This window comes from Mesoplodon mirus (genome assembly GCF_964341445.2).
Source record: "Mesoplodon mirus genome assembly, chromosome: 1".
NCBI classification, from domain to species: domain Eukaryota; kingdom Metazoa; phylum Chordata; class Mammalia; order Artiodactyla; family Ziphiidae; genus Mesoplodon; species Mesoplodon mirus.
In genome coordinates, this window is record NC_138976.1 from 76303792 (window position 1) to 76317131 (window position 13340).

The 13340-nt window shown below is 44.6% G+C and overlaps 1 protein-coding gene across 3 annotated transcripts in view; it reads left to right on the forward strand.

Moving 5' to 3' along the window:
* The first annotated feature begins 8619 nt into the window (after nt 1–8619).
* Nucleotides 8620–13340, forward strand: part of PIP5K1B (phosphatidylinositol-4-phosphate 5-kinase type 1 beta) — a 329179-nt gene continuing 324458 nt past the window's right edge. For all 3 annotated transcript variants that reach the window (XM_082612673.1, XM_082612672.1, XM_082612674.1), the window contains exon 1: nt 8620–8712. The gene's annotated coding sequence lies outside the window, so the exon portion shown is untranslated. The remainder of the gene's footprint in view (nt 8713–13340) is intronic.

Genomic DNA, 13340 nt, shown 5'->3' on the forward strand with positions numbered 1-13340 from the left:
GTAGAACTTGTTGAGGACATAGCCTGGTCTTTTGCTGCAGTGTGATGCTCTCTCCCCACTTCACATAGGAAAAGACAGAAAGGAGTCTCATGCAGTAGGAAGAAGCTGGGCAACTCTCCAACTTCTTCTAACTTATATCTTCATCGTGTGGCTTTGCCTTCTGGCTTGAAGTATTTGTAAATCCCCACGGTACCACCAACTCCTGTATTTTTCCTTACAGAGTATTTGTGCTAAAAAGAACAAGTATACTTCTCTTGCTTGTCCCATCCTTTTTCTCTTTCCCTCATTATAACTCTTTCTTCTGAAATCACTCATGCCATCAGGACAGGCTGACTGCAGATAGAGCTATGACTTACGTTTCTTTTCATCTTTTTTTTTCCTCCCAAAGGCTCCAGAGTTTGCAGTTGCAGCCACTTCAAAAGCTGATTGCACAGATTCCATTTTCTCCCATGACGATGGAATCAGTAGCCCTCTCCTTGTGGCAAGGGTTCCAGAAAGACAGTTTTTAATACACTTGCTTCAAGTGTTCAATTTTCTGTAACAATATAGGCTGCTGACTCTTTATGCTCCCATGTATGTCCACAAACACTTCCAAGATAGCAATGCCATCCCTAACTACACACATACAACAGGCTGCTTCTCATCTAAAAATGCAGGGAAAACACCGGGATACAAGCATAGGAGAATAAATCTGACTACCAAAGACTCCCCCCAGGCCTCCAATCACAGCTGTGCAAGAATAAACTTAAGATGAATGATTCATCTTTAATTCAGCACATTGGGAAGAAAATATAGCGCTAACACCCATGCTCTCCTCTTCTTCCTGAGCACAGCACTTAGACATATCTTTCCAGGCTTCATACTGGTGGGTGGGGCCCTGGACCAAGTTCTGCCCAGTGGAATGTGGGTGGATGTGATATTCACCACTTCCATACCTGGCATCTTAAATCCTTTGCTCACTCTCCCAATTCAGCAGGGATTTTGGAGGCCACTTGTTGAAGATAATGGTGCCACAAGATGGAAGGACCCAGGGTCCCTGAATGGCTGCAGGAAGCCAACCCCACCACCAAACCATGTTGAACAGAGTCATGAACAAGCAATGAATCTTTATTATATTAGTCCGCCTTAACTGGGGATTGGGGATTTTATCTTTCATCATTTGCACACCCTGATTGACACATTTGCTTTTTCTATCTCCTACCCCAGCAAAATATTCTAGGTTTCTGTGATAGCTTGTAGGCTATATGTTTTAAAAGTGGTCAAAGTAAGGGCTCCATTTTGCTAACAAAGCATTCAAATTCAAATATTACCAAGAGGAGAAGCTTGCTAGTCAGGTTCTGCCTAAATGGTTCCAAGTCCAAGAAAGTTCCTAAATTTTTTGAGAAATAAAAGCAAAAATCAACACTGTCTTCCTGGTTCATTCACATGGTGAGGTGTCACAGAAGACTTGAGAAATCTTAGGGGGGGCTTCATTGGTTGACTGAAGTTAACATTCGCTTCTCTTCACCAAGTATCTATTGTGTCATCAGCATAATTCACACCATCTTCCTTCAGACAGCAAGGCTGAGAAACTCCAAGTCTTGGCCCTGGAACCTGCCCCTCCACAAAGGGTGGGAGCTAATCTTGCTCATTGTAAGCACCTGAACCCTTCCTGAAATGGCTGCAGGAAAGCGTCAGTTAAACCATGGACATCTTAGGTGGGCAGCCATTGCTGCTATTTAGGAAGCTCAAGTGTCTTTGTTGAATTCATTACCTTTTCTTCTTTTTCAGCCTTGTAGATTCCATTATTTCTCGGTATTGTTTCTAGACCTATCACTCTTTTATTGTGACCCATTTAATGTCAAATGTGCTCACTATTGATGAGAAACTGTTTTAGTATTTCAATGAGGTAGAACACAAACTGAGCATTTCACATTTTAGGGCAAATGAGGCTTTGGCATGAAAAACCTATGCTTAGTCATGAAGAGTCCAGGGCCCATTCTGCTGACCACCTCCTGATCCAGGGATAAGATGGCAGCCCTAGGTTTTGTTCCTGGCTCTATGGCTGGGTTTCGTGGCCTTAGATTATTTCGACACACTGTTTCTCAGGCTATAACAATTGCAATAGATTTTGCGAAGTTTTGAGGATCCCTGCTGATTCATTTCTGCCTCCTTTCTCTACTTAAAGCTTTTAAATTAGCCCCTCCAACCAAAAAGGGGTTTCTTTCTCTCTTATGAAGACCTTGACTTTCAGCTTCTTTAAAACCCAGGTTCAGACTTGATATACAAAATGTGTGTATAAATTTTACATGCCTTTAGGATGCTGTCTTAAATGCCGCTTGGTTCTCTGTGTCATCCTACCAATTCTCTATTTCTTCTTCTTTCTTCCCTTCATTCTGATATTCTCTTGTTTCTTGTTCAGTCTTTGAATCAAACACTTAAGTTTACGTTGTTTCTGTAACTTCTGGGCAAGGTGAACATTCATCTAGAAAAGGTAGGCATGTGCGTCTGTTTGTAACAAGAAAAAACCATTGAAGAGAAAAGGAGTAACTGAACTCAACAGAAAACAGGTTGCACAGGCCAACAGAAATTAGAAGTTGTATGGCATATGCATTTTTTAAATGTAAAAACAACATAAAATCAAAACGTTTTTAATCTTAGAATTCCCCTACCCTAGCACAAGCACTTTAATATTTAATTGTTTTCTTTCAGGAGTTGTTCATGTGCATGTTTTTCCACACAATTGTAATCTCAATGCATATAATTTTGTATTCTGGTATAAATTTGTTATGGAAATCTTTCTTAGCTCTTTTTCATATTTCTTAGGTAAGTTACCAGGTATTTGGGGAAACATTTTTAGGGTCAGACCTGAATGCCTGCCAACACTGGGCCTCCAGTTTTCATACTGTTTCTGGCTAACAGATGTAAAACATCAGCTGGTCTTGAGAGCTAGGATGATACCAACCTCTGGGTAAAGAGTAATGAGTTAAATAGATAGGGCTTGTAGCTGGTAGAGTTGCATGTTTTCTAATTAAAAACAACCAAACAAACAAAAAACCTTAGGGAAAAGTACTGAGGTGCTGGGAATTGCTTGAGAAGGGTTGAGACACATGTGTACCCCTTCTAAAGGGTTCTGAGTCCTTAATATTCAGCCCCCTCCAAGCCTTGCCACTGTATGTATTGCAGAAGCATCTAAGGATCGTAGACTGTCAGGCTTGTGACCTTTCAGAGCATCTCATGATACAGACATGAATCTGAATCCAAGAAATATGAAGCCAAGAGAGAATGCAGACTTCACTGTTGCAGGGACAGTCCTAAGCAGGCCTAGGACTCCTAGTTCAGTGCTATACGGTTAAGGAAGAAAGAATGCAGCAGGAAAAGAAAGCATAGCTAGAGGAAAGGAAGATGGTACAGGGAGAAAGAAGAGATGGAAGGGAATTGGGGGTGAGGTTCTCAAGTCTTTGCTAATTTTAAGAGCAAACCTGAAATTAGAGAGCATAAAGTCCCCCGGGTAAACACACCCTCTGAAATGAGCATCTCAAGTTATATAGGGGAGTCAGCTAAGCATTTAACTTTTCTTGTCTGCTTAGAAATCAAATTTCTAGAAAGTGAAGACAAGACAGTGTTATGAAAGATGATCCTTGAGGAGTCATGATGGATGCATCCTCTACTTTACTGCTTGATGTCCATGGAGGCAATGCATGCCTTACATGTGGCATCTTGAGAATTTTTGCTTGAAAAATAATTAACAGATGAACTGCTAAAAGTACCCATGGTTGACCAATGTGCCCCAGATTCCCTGTGGCAACTCCTTTTTAGATATTTATTGGACTTCAGTTTGCCCTTGAGACATCACCAAAGAAAAGTTAAATAGGCATTAGCAATATAGAGAAACTCAACCTCCCTCATTTCATAGAAAGGTCCAGAAAGGACTTGTAACTAGTCCAAAGTTCCATAGCTTAAAAGAGCAACCACTCCAAAACTTAGGAGGTGAGGTAGTCTCCCCAAAATGGCTGTGATAAGGCCCTTTAATTCCTGTACATACATGCTGCCCCTCAAATCAAAAGTTAGAGTCTATTTCCTCTCCTCTTGAATTTGGTTGGTCTTGTGACTGCTTTGACCAATAGAATGAAGTGGAAGTAATGTTCTAGAACCTCCCAGCTCAGTTCTTAAGAGGACTGGCAGTTTCCAGTTCCTCCCTCTGAGAAGCTAGCTGCCATGCAAGAAGTCTGACAAGGCGAAAGGACCATATGGCATGAGGAAGTCCAAGCTAACCACGTGGAAAGAGAAAGGTCGGGGGAGGCAGATGGAGGTAACTGATGTGTGAGTGAAGCCTTGTCAGACCTTCCCCTTTGGTCCAGTTGCCAGCGGCCACCTAAATGCAGCCAACTGAGTGACACTAGCCAATGCCTAGCGGAGCCCAGTTGACTCACAGACTCATGAGAAATAGGAAATGGTGGTTGTTTTTGGCTACGAGTTTTGGGGTGGTGTGTTACGCAGCAATAGATAATTAATTGAAGCCGTGACTTAAAACAGCAACCATGTAATATTTCTCATGAATCTATGAGCTGGGTGGGAGGTTTGGCTGACCTGGACCAAGCCTGGCAGATCTCAATTGAACTTGTTTGTACCTCTGCAGTCAACTGAGGGCTGGCTGGTCAAGGATGACCTCAGCTGCAATGACTCAGCTCTGTTCCACAGGGTCTTTCATCCTCCAGGGGCTTGTTCTCCTGGTGATGGCAGAATTCTAAGAACAGAAACAGAAATGCACACAATTTTTTAAAAATAGACTTTATGCTTTAGAGCACTTTTTGGTTCACAGCAAAATTGAGGGGAAGGTACAGAGATTCCTCATACACCTCCTGCCCCAGCACATGCACAGCCTCCCCGTTATGGACATCCCCCACCTGAGGGCACATTTGCTACACCTGATGAACCTACACTGACACCATCATTATCACCACAGACCACGATTTACATTAGGGTTCACTCTTGATGTACATTTTAAGGTTTCGGGCAAATGTATAATGACATGTCTTCATCATTATAGTATTGTACACGATTTACATTAGGGTTCACTCTTGATGTACATTTTAAGGTTTCGGGCAAATGTATAATGACATGTCTTCATCATTATAGTATTGTACACGATTTACATTAGGGTTCACTCTTGATGTACATTTTAAGGTTTCGGACAAATGTATAATGACATGTCTTCATCATTATAGTATTGTACAGAGTAGTTTCACTGCCCTAAAAATACTCTGTGCTCTGCCTATTCATCTCTCTCCCCCCAACTCTTAACAGCCACTGATCTTTGTACTGTCTCCATAGTTTTGCCTTTTCCAGAATATCATATAGTTGGAATCATACCATATGCAGCCTTTTCAGATTGGCTTTTTTCACTTAGTAATGTGCATTTAAGTTTCTTCCATGTGTTTTCATGCCTTGATAGCTCTTTTTTGTTTGTTTGCTTTTTTGTTTTTAGCACTGAATAGTATTCCGTTTTACCACAACTTAACCATTCACCTACTGAAGGACATCTTGGTTGCTTCCAAGTTTGGGCAATTATGAATAAAGCTGCTATAAACATCCACATGCAGGTTTTTGTATGGACATAAATTTTCAGCTACTTAGGGTATATACTAAGGAGGATGATTGCCAAATCACCTGGTAAGAGTATGTTTAGTTTCGTAAGAAACTGAAAAACTATTGTTCAAAATGGCCATTGCATTTTGCATTCCCTCCAGCAATGAATGAGAGTTCCTTTTACTCCACATCCTCGCCAGCATTTGGTGTTGTCAGTGTTCTGGATTTTGGAAAATTTAATAGATGTGTAGTGGTATTTCTTTGTTGCACAAACATTTTTCAAACCTTCGTTTACATCAAGTCTGCTATTGTTCCACTGACCAAAGTAAATCATGTGGGTGAGCACAGAGTGGGAGGAGACTACAAAGTTAGAAGGAAAGGACCTGGATAAAGGGAGGTCATTAACTGGAGCCATTAATGCTATCAAATCTACCATAAGAAATCTATGCATGTTTCTCATAGGGGAGTATTACATAGCATTATTAAGATTTTGGACTAAGATCTGAAATCAACTGGAGAAATTATACTCGAAATCAAGTAAAACAATTAGATAAGCATTATCTGATTTTTAAATATTTCCAGATTTTATGGCCAAGCCACTATTGCTAATGGTAGTGATAGTGTTTTATTTCCAATAGAAGGTGACGTTCCCAAATTGCTGTTGATAGATTTCGAGATAGAATCAAGGAGAAATATCAGGTCTCATGGTATGTGGTCCCTTGTTCCATTAATTAATTTACAGTAATGATGGTCTTAAGGCTCTTGGTATATTTCCTTAAAATCCTGTTTAATAGAGTTAGCTCTCTAAATAGCCAGTGGGGAGTCTGCTTTGTGACTTCTTTCTGGAAACTGAAGCCTGTTGGCATCTGTGCTTTACAGAAGGGAATCAAACTGGCTCTTAATGGAAAAGGGGGAGTGTGTATACACGTGTATGCATCCATTTGTATGTAGCATGTCTGACCACCTCTGATCCACTGTGTTTTAAGTTTGGTTTTACCTGTTTTCACCTCCTCTGCATTCCCAGGAAATATTGAGAACTGACTTTGCATTTTCACTTATCACTACCTCTGTGGGAAGCAGGTTTGTTTTCTACTCCTTGGATTTCAGAGCAAACGTCTGAGAAGCAGAGAAGAGACTGGGATTACCATCCCCAGATCCCAGGCAGTCTGCTACTTACAGCAGGGTGCTGCTGCCCTCTGCACAGTGATTCACACCAGGCAGATGAAGCGTTCTTTGATCTGTTTCTCTTTCCTCCACCCGTTTCTCTTTAGACCCCAAATTGAACTTTGTTAGTCCAGTGTTTCTGGGAGTCATGAAACCTATGTTCTCGCCCTTTGGTCACTTAATGTCTTTGGGTCTCAGTTTTTACTTCTGTAAAGTGAGCATGCTGGACTAGACTTGTGTTCTTGCTCTGAGCTTTGAAGAGCCTAGGATGCTAAGATAAAACCAGACACGAGTCACAGGGTCCTATACAAGCGATGCCAAAAAAAACAAAAACAAAAACAAAAAAACCCAAACAAACAAACAAACAAAGTGATGCCCTAAAACTCCCAGTGATGGCTAGACACATCTGGAAGAAGTATGCTGGAAAAACAGTGTAACAGATATGTGTTACCAAGGAATTCTTTCACTCCATTCTGAGCTGATGTGGTGGGAGGTGGGAAGTAAAAAGGATTTCAAAACTGAAAAAGAGGGTTTTCACTTGCTGAGAACGAACGGAGTATCCTTTCAAACAAATTCATTTTGGCTTGCCAAGCCGGTGGTATCTGAGGATAAGGACTATGAAATGTTGGCTTTTTTCGGACAGATTGTATCCCACATTTCCCATGAGTGTGTTCGTTTGTTTTTTAAATAAGGGTAAGGTGGAAGGAAGGGGTGAGAGTGAGAAATACCACTTGCTTTGATTCAGCTGGGAGAGATCCGCTCCCTTTTCGGTTCCAATTAAGGACATTTAGCTATAGCTTCCATGATAGCATTCCCCCCGCCCCCCCCCCCCGCAAAAGAGTCCTTTAGACCTGGCCCGTGCCCTCTCCGCAGCTAGGCTGACGTCAGGTGAGATTACCAGGGCCCCACGCCCGAACCCCCATCACCGCCTATCCGTGCTCAACGTCCCTCCAGCCTTCTCTCTCCCAAGACCCCTCGCCTACCCACTTCTACCTGTTTGGTAGGTCTTACTTCCTGGGAACACCTGCTGTCCTCAGACTAGCTTGTCCCTTCCTGGTGAAGGGGACACCTGTGCTTAAGTGCGGCTTCGGCACAAGCAGAGTTCCAGAGGGCAGGCGACCAGGTGTTGCTGAGGAGGCGGGGAGCCCTATCCTAACAGCCCTGTTTTCCGGGGCTACAAGACTTTGAGCACCGCCGGAAAGCCCTTGGCTAGCCCTGGAGCCTTAAAGGAACCGGCCAGATCGAGGGGCCCGCCCCAGCCCCGCTCTCTGTCTTAGGCATTCGGCGGCGGGACGGAGCGCCTTGTCCCCGAGTATCGACTCGGACGCCCAGTCCGACTGCAGCGGAGGCTCCCGCCGCCTCAGCTGCAAACCCTTCTGCCTTCCCTGCAGGGCGTGCGGGGATGGAGCGAGGGGGTGGAGAGAAAAGGGGAAGAGCCTGGGCGGCCGGCGGGCGGGGCCTGCAGCCTCCCAGAGCCGCGGCCGCCGCCGCGCAGCCCACTCGGTCTCCGCGCCTCGCTCTCTGCACCGGGACCCGCGCCCGAGCCCGGGGGCGCCCTGCTCCTCGGCCCCCGACCCCGAAGGCACCGCGGCCAGAGCGCGCCCGGCTGTGGAGCCGCTCGGAGCGGCTGGGGCTTTGGCGGCCGCTCGCGGCTCAGTCTGGCCGGAGGACCGGCGGGGAAGGAAGGGGAAAGCGGGGACACACACCCGCCGCGGCGCGCGCGCATTGCACACTCGCAGCCGCGCGCCCCCGCCGAGGCGCGTCGGGGGCGAGTTTGGCCCCGTGGCTCGGGCCCCGGCACCTGCCCGCTCCTCGAGCTGCGCCCCGGCCCCGGCCCCGCCCCGCCAATCCTCCGCCCCTCCCGCTCCTCGCCTGCACTGCTCTCCTTTCGCCCGGGGGAAGCGACAACGTCCCGATAACTTGCAGACTGTGGCGCAACTGGTCTCGACACCGGAGGCGCCCGAATGCTGTCCGGGTGAGGTAAGTTTCCTGTGCGTCCCCGGCCCCTCCTCCCGCGACCCTCTTTCTGGGCTCGAGCTTGGGGGCTCTGAGTCTCGGATGAATCCTGGAGGTCTCTCGACGCTCTCACTTTGTCCGCCTTGTGCTGGAGGTAGGGTGTAGGGGGTGCGCGTGGCCACCGAAGCGGGACCTTCATTCCCCCGGGCCACGGCTGCGCGCTCCCCGCGGGCACCCACCCGCTCACCACCCGGATCCCCGGAGCCGCAGTGACACTCGGGGACCACTCTGGGTTCACTTAAGCAGCAGCCCCCTCCCCTTTAATAGGAGCCAGCTGAGTTTGGCTGCAGAAAGAGAGATCTCCCACCACCCTTCCCCGGTATTAAACAGCGGAGAACTTGTTAGGCGCCCCTGGGATCTCAAGAGGGGCTTGCGAGTCAGTGTTTGGTCATTTTTGGCGCCGGAGCCGGGTTGAACAGGTGCGGTATGGTTCCAGCCTAAATGCAGCAACCGACTTCTGCATTTCCCCTGCTTCTCTCCCCTAGCCCCGTCAACATGACGCTTCAGCAGCTGGGGAGGGGGGGTGGGAGTGTGGGGCACCGGAGAGGGAGAATGCCGGGGTTTGATTTGCCACACCGGTGCCAGGAGTCACCAAAACAGCAGACAACAAATGTCTGCTTATCGTTCATCTATGCAGATGAGCCTGTTGTCAGTTCTTACCAACCCCCCACCCTCGGCTCACTTGTCCCTCGTGCCCAGCGTGGTTGGATAGAAACCTGTTCCAGAGAAGTTGTTTGGATAGGCTGATGAATTCTTTCTTCTGATCAACTGAAATCAGGGTTCTCAGCAAGGAAATGCTAGTTACTCTGATGCCTTGTTAAAGGCAGCGTATTGCAGACCCAAAATACCGGCCCCCGCCCTTACTATTTTTCTGTGACATTCTCAGCCTGCCAGAGGCCCTAGCTCTAAGGTGAATGACTCTTGAGGGACCGGTTGGGCCTAAGAATGTGTTAGTCTCCTGCAAAGAAGCAGCAGTCTCCCCATCAATACTACTGAGCGTGGGTTTGGGTAACCCTTGTTGCCCCTCCCGTGAAAAGCATCCACCCAGACTTCTGTCTCATTCTATGTGAAGGCTGAAGTGTTCTGCAGTTGTTAGGAGTGGAGAAAAGCCAAAGGGTTGGATTCATTACCCCTCTAACGTGATGAAGTAGAATAGTGTTCATGGAAGCTTTTGTCAGAGCGTTTCCAGTCGAAAGGAGGCCCTAGAAAAAAACCTTTCTTGGTCAAGTCCATGCCAGTGGGAAGTTGAGTAAGCAGTAAACATGATCTCTGAGCTGAGGGAAATGGTGCGTTCTTTGGAGACTTAGGAAGACTGATGAGAAAGCTGGTAAGTCTGAGACTGAATGCATAGTGATGTCGTAGTTGAGGAGGAAAACTGTTAAAAAATGAATAATAAAACCATGTTACATTTTTGTCCAAATTAAGACTAGAGGGATTTGGTAATAATACCTTACATTTGCATCAATGCCTTGCTATTTGTAATTGCTTTTTAGTACTCTCTGAAAAGCATTTAATTCTGTCCATTTCTGAGGGAGGCAGGGCAAAGATTATTAACCACATATTCACAGGAGGAACGTGAGGCTCACAGGTTCAATGACTTATCAAGGTAACAAGTGGCTGGAATTAGAGTTGAAGCCGGGTTTCACCACCATTTCAGGTGGTGAAATCACCACCACCACCACTATCATCACCCAGTGTTAGTTCTGTACTTATATAAGGTTTTTACAATGGCCAGACTTCTGCATTTATTGTGGTCTGTACTGTCTTACTGTGAATTACTGTTCACATTTCAACAGATGAGGAAACCGAGGTTTAGACAAGTGATTAGAGTTTTCTATAGTATCATGTCTAGTAGCTTACAGGACTAGAACTTAGAGCTTCTGATGTCTAGTCCTTTGCTTTGTGGATTATGCCATTGTTCCACTTGTGATAGGAATGAGGACACATCATGGGATACAATACATGCAATTCACCAGAGACTGTTAAGCATGCCTGCTGGTGACCTGGGTTCTAGTTCTGGCACTATATTTGGCTGTATAACCTGGACCAAATTCTACCACCTTTGAGCCTCAAGTCTCCCACATATAAAACAAGAGGTTTGTATTATTTTTCTCTTTCTAGTTTTAGCATTCTATAATGCTTATCAATATATTTGTAATCCAGTGGTATCATTTTTCTCTAGGGGAAAGAGAAATCTTCACCCTGTATTAACTAGGGGATTTAGCTAATAACCTATTCCACCTGCATTCTAATTTGCTAATAACCTATTCCACCTGTATTCTAATTTACTCCCCGTTCCTCTTCATCGCATACCACTTAATGAAGGGAAAGAAAATTCCAAGTGCACTTTAGCTTAGCATCTGTATTATTTAGTATTATTTTTTGATTTGGAAATATTCTCAGGGGCTGAACTACTCTAAAATAAATGTCAAGATTCACCTGAATATTCCAGACAGTCAACTCATACCTTTGTTTATTTATTTTTTTGGCTTTGGGGTTTGCATATAGTAAGTATTTAATGAAGAGTTGCTGAGTGAAGGAGGGAATGAAATCACTCATAAGGAAAACACATGCTGTAAAACATAGAAAGCATCTTATCATGTAAATTCGCAGCATCTGCTGACCCATAAGGTAATTTACGTACAAGAGGTATGCCTCCTGAAGCTGGCAGGTGCAGGTGCCCATTGTGTCTCTCCTTGCTGAATACATCATATAAAGAAGAGTTTTTATTTCTCCGTGTAGACAGTAGACTCACATCATCTATGTCATGCTCTTTTGCTTGCCTCCCCCTGCCCCTTTAGTTGTTAGTAATGTGTAACTGGCTGAAATATACGTTCCTAGAAATTGACTTGTGCCATTTTCTGAAAGAGTATGTCTTGAGATGAAGAAACCAACCACTCTTATATTTGGGTAAATTTCAGCAGGTGCTAATACTGGCTCGTGGTTTCAGAGGGGGAACCTAATTAACAAAACCAACCTAGTTTCTGTTCCCTTTAAGAATCCTCTTCTCTTTCCACCCCTTCGTCCTATAAGCACAAAAGTAGTGTTTTTACCTTTAGAAGTATGATGACAAATAATTAGAATGGGTCTTAAATATTATTAACAGATTCAGCCATTGGGGATTGAGGTAGATTTCTTTCTGATAAAGAATTAGTATATTAACTAGTTCAGAAACTCGCACCTTTTATGGGTAAGACAGCTGAGGCTTGGAGAGGTGAATTGACTTGCTCATGGTCGAACAGATAGATGTTTAGCGACCAGGGCTAACGTGGAATTCTTAAGGTTCTTACTCAAGGTTTTGCTAGGGGTTCTATGGTGAAAGTGAATTTTTGACTTCTAGAAATCATAGAGGTTAACAGAAAATTTCTGTTTACTAGTAATTAATGAGTTGTCACACTTTTTTTTTTTTTTTTTTTTTTTTTTCGGTACGCGGGCCTCTCACTGTTGTGGCCTCTCCTGTTGCGGAGCACAGGCTCCGGACACGCAGGCTCAGGGGCCATGGCTCACGGGCCCAGCCGCTCCGCGGCATGTGGGATCTTCCTGGACTGGGGCACGAACCCGTGTCCCCTGCATTGGCAGGTGGACTCTCAACCACTGCACCACCAGAGAAGCCCGAGTTGTCACATTTTAACATTGTTTAGTATTTATATTTTTATATCTTCTTGTCCAAGCAGATAATTAAGGAGACAATGTCCATTTTCATCCATTCACTGTGATTCTCTTGGCTTATATATGTCCCTGGACTCAGAATTAATACTTTGCTCCAACCAGTGCTTGGGCAGAGAGAACTATTTGAATAGAAATACAAATGTGTGGTGGTTTTCCAGGCTTCTCTTCCTGGTTAATAAAGCCAGAAGCCAAAGGTGGCCTTGTCATACATTGGTAAAGTCATAAATATGTATACATTTAATTTGCATTTTCATTTTACTTGTACTTCTGTTAAACGGTGAATCAAAACATTTAATATCCTGGAAAAATAATTTTTTTCCTGTGGCTGGAGCCTTCATTAGTTACTCTGTAAAACATCAAGCCTGAAATGTATTTGTTGCAGAAACATGTTCTCTTTGTATCAAGTACATTAACTGGGGTTGGAAGGAGTCCTTTTTTTTTTTTTTTTTTTTTTCAGAAGCTGCCCAGTTAGAACTGGGCATTATGCAGCTCAGCTGTTCATTTGTGGACTTATCTATGGCAGTTCTTCTAAATGCCAGGGAAATCGGGGAGGGAGGAAACCTAGCCTTTTGTTTTATTTAGTATTTTTCTTTTTTTAAATAAATGTTAAACTTAATCTCTTTTTTTTTTTTTTTTTTTTTTTTTTTTTTTTTTTTGCGGTATGCGGGCCTCTCACTGCTGTGGCCTCTCCCGTTGCGGAGCGCAGGTTCAGCAGCCATGGCTCACGGGCCCAGACGCTCCGCGGCATGTGGAATCTTCCCGGACCGGGGCACGAACCCGTGTCCCCTGCATGGGCAGGAGGACTCTAAACCACTGCGCCACCAGGGAAGCCCTAAACTTAATCTCTTGATGACATTTTTGAAGTACTGTGTAGTCAAAATTGGCTGCCATTGATGAAGCATTTTATTCAGTCAGGTTCCTTT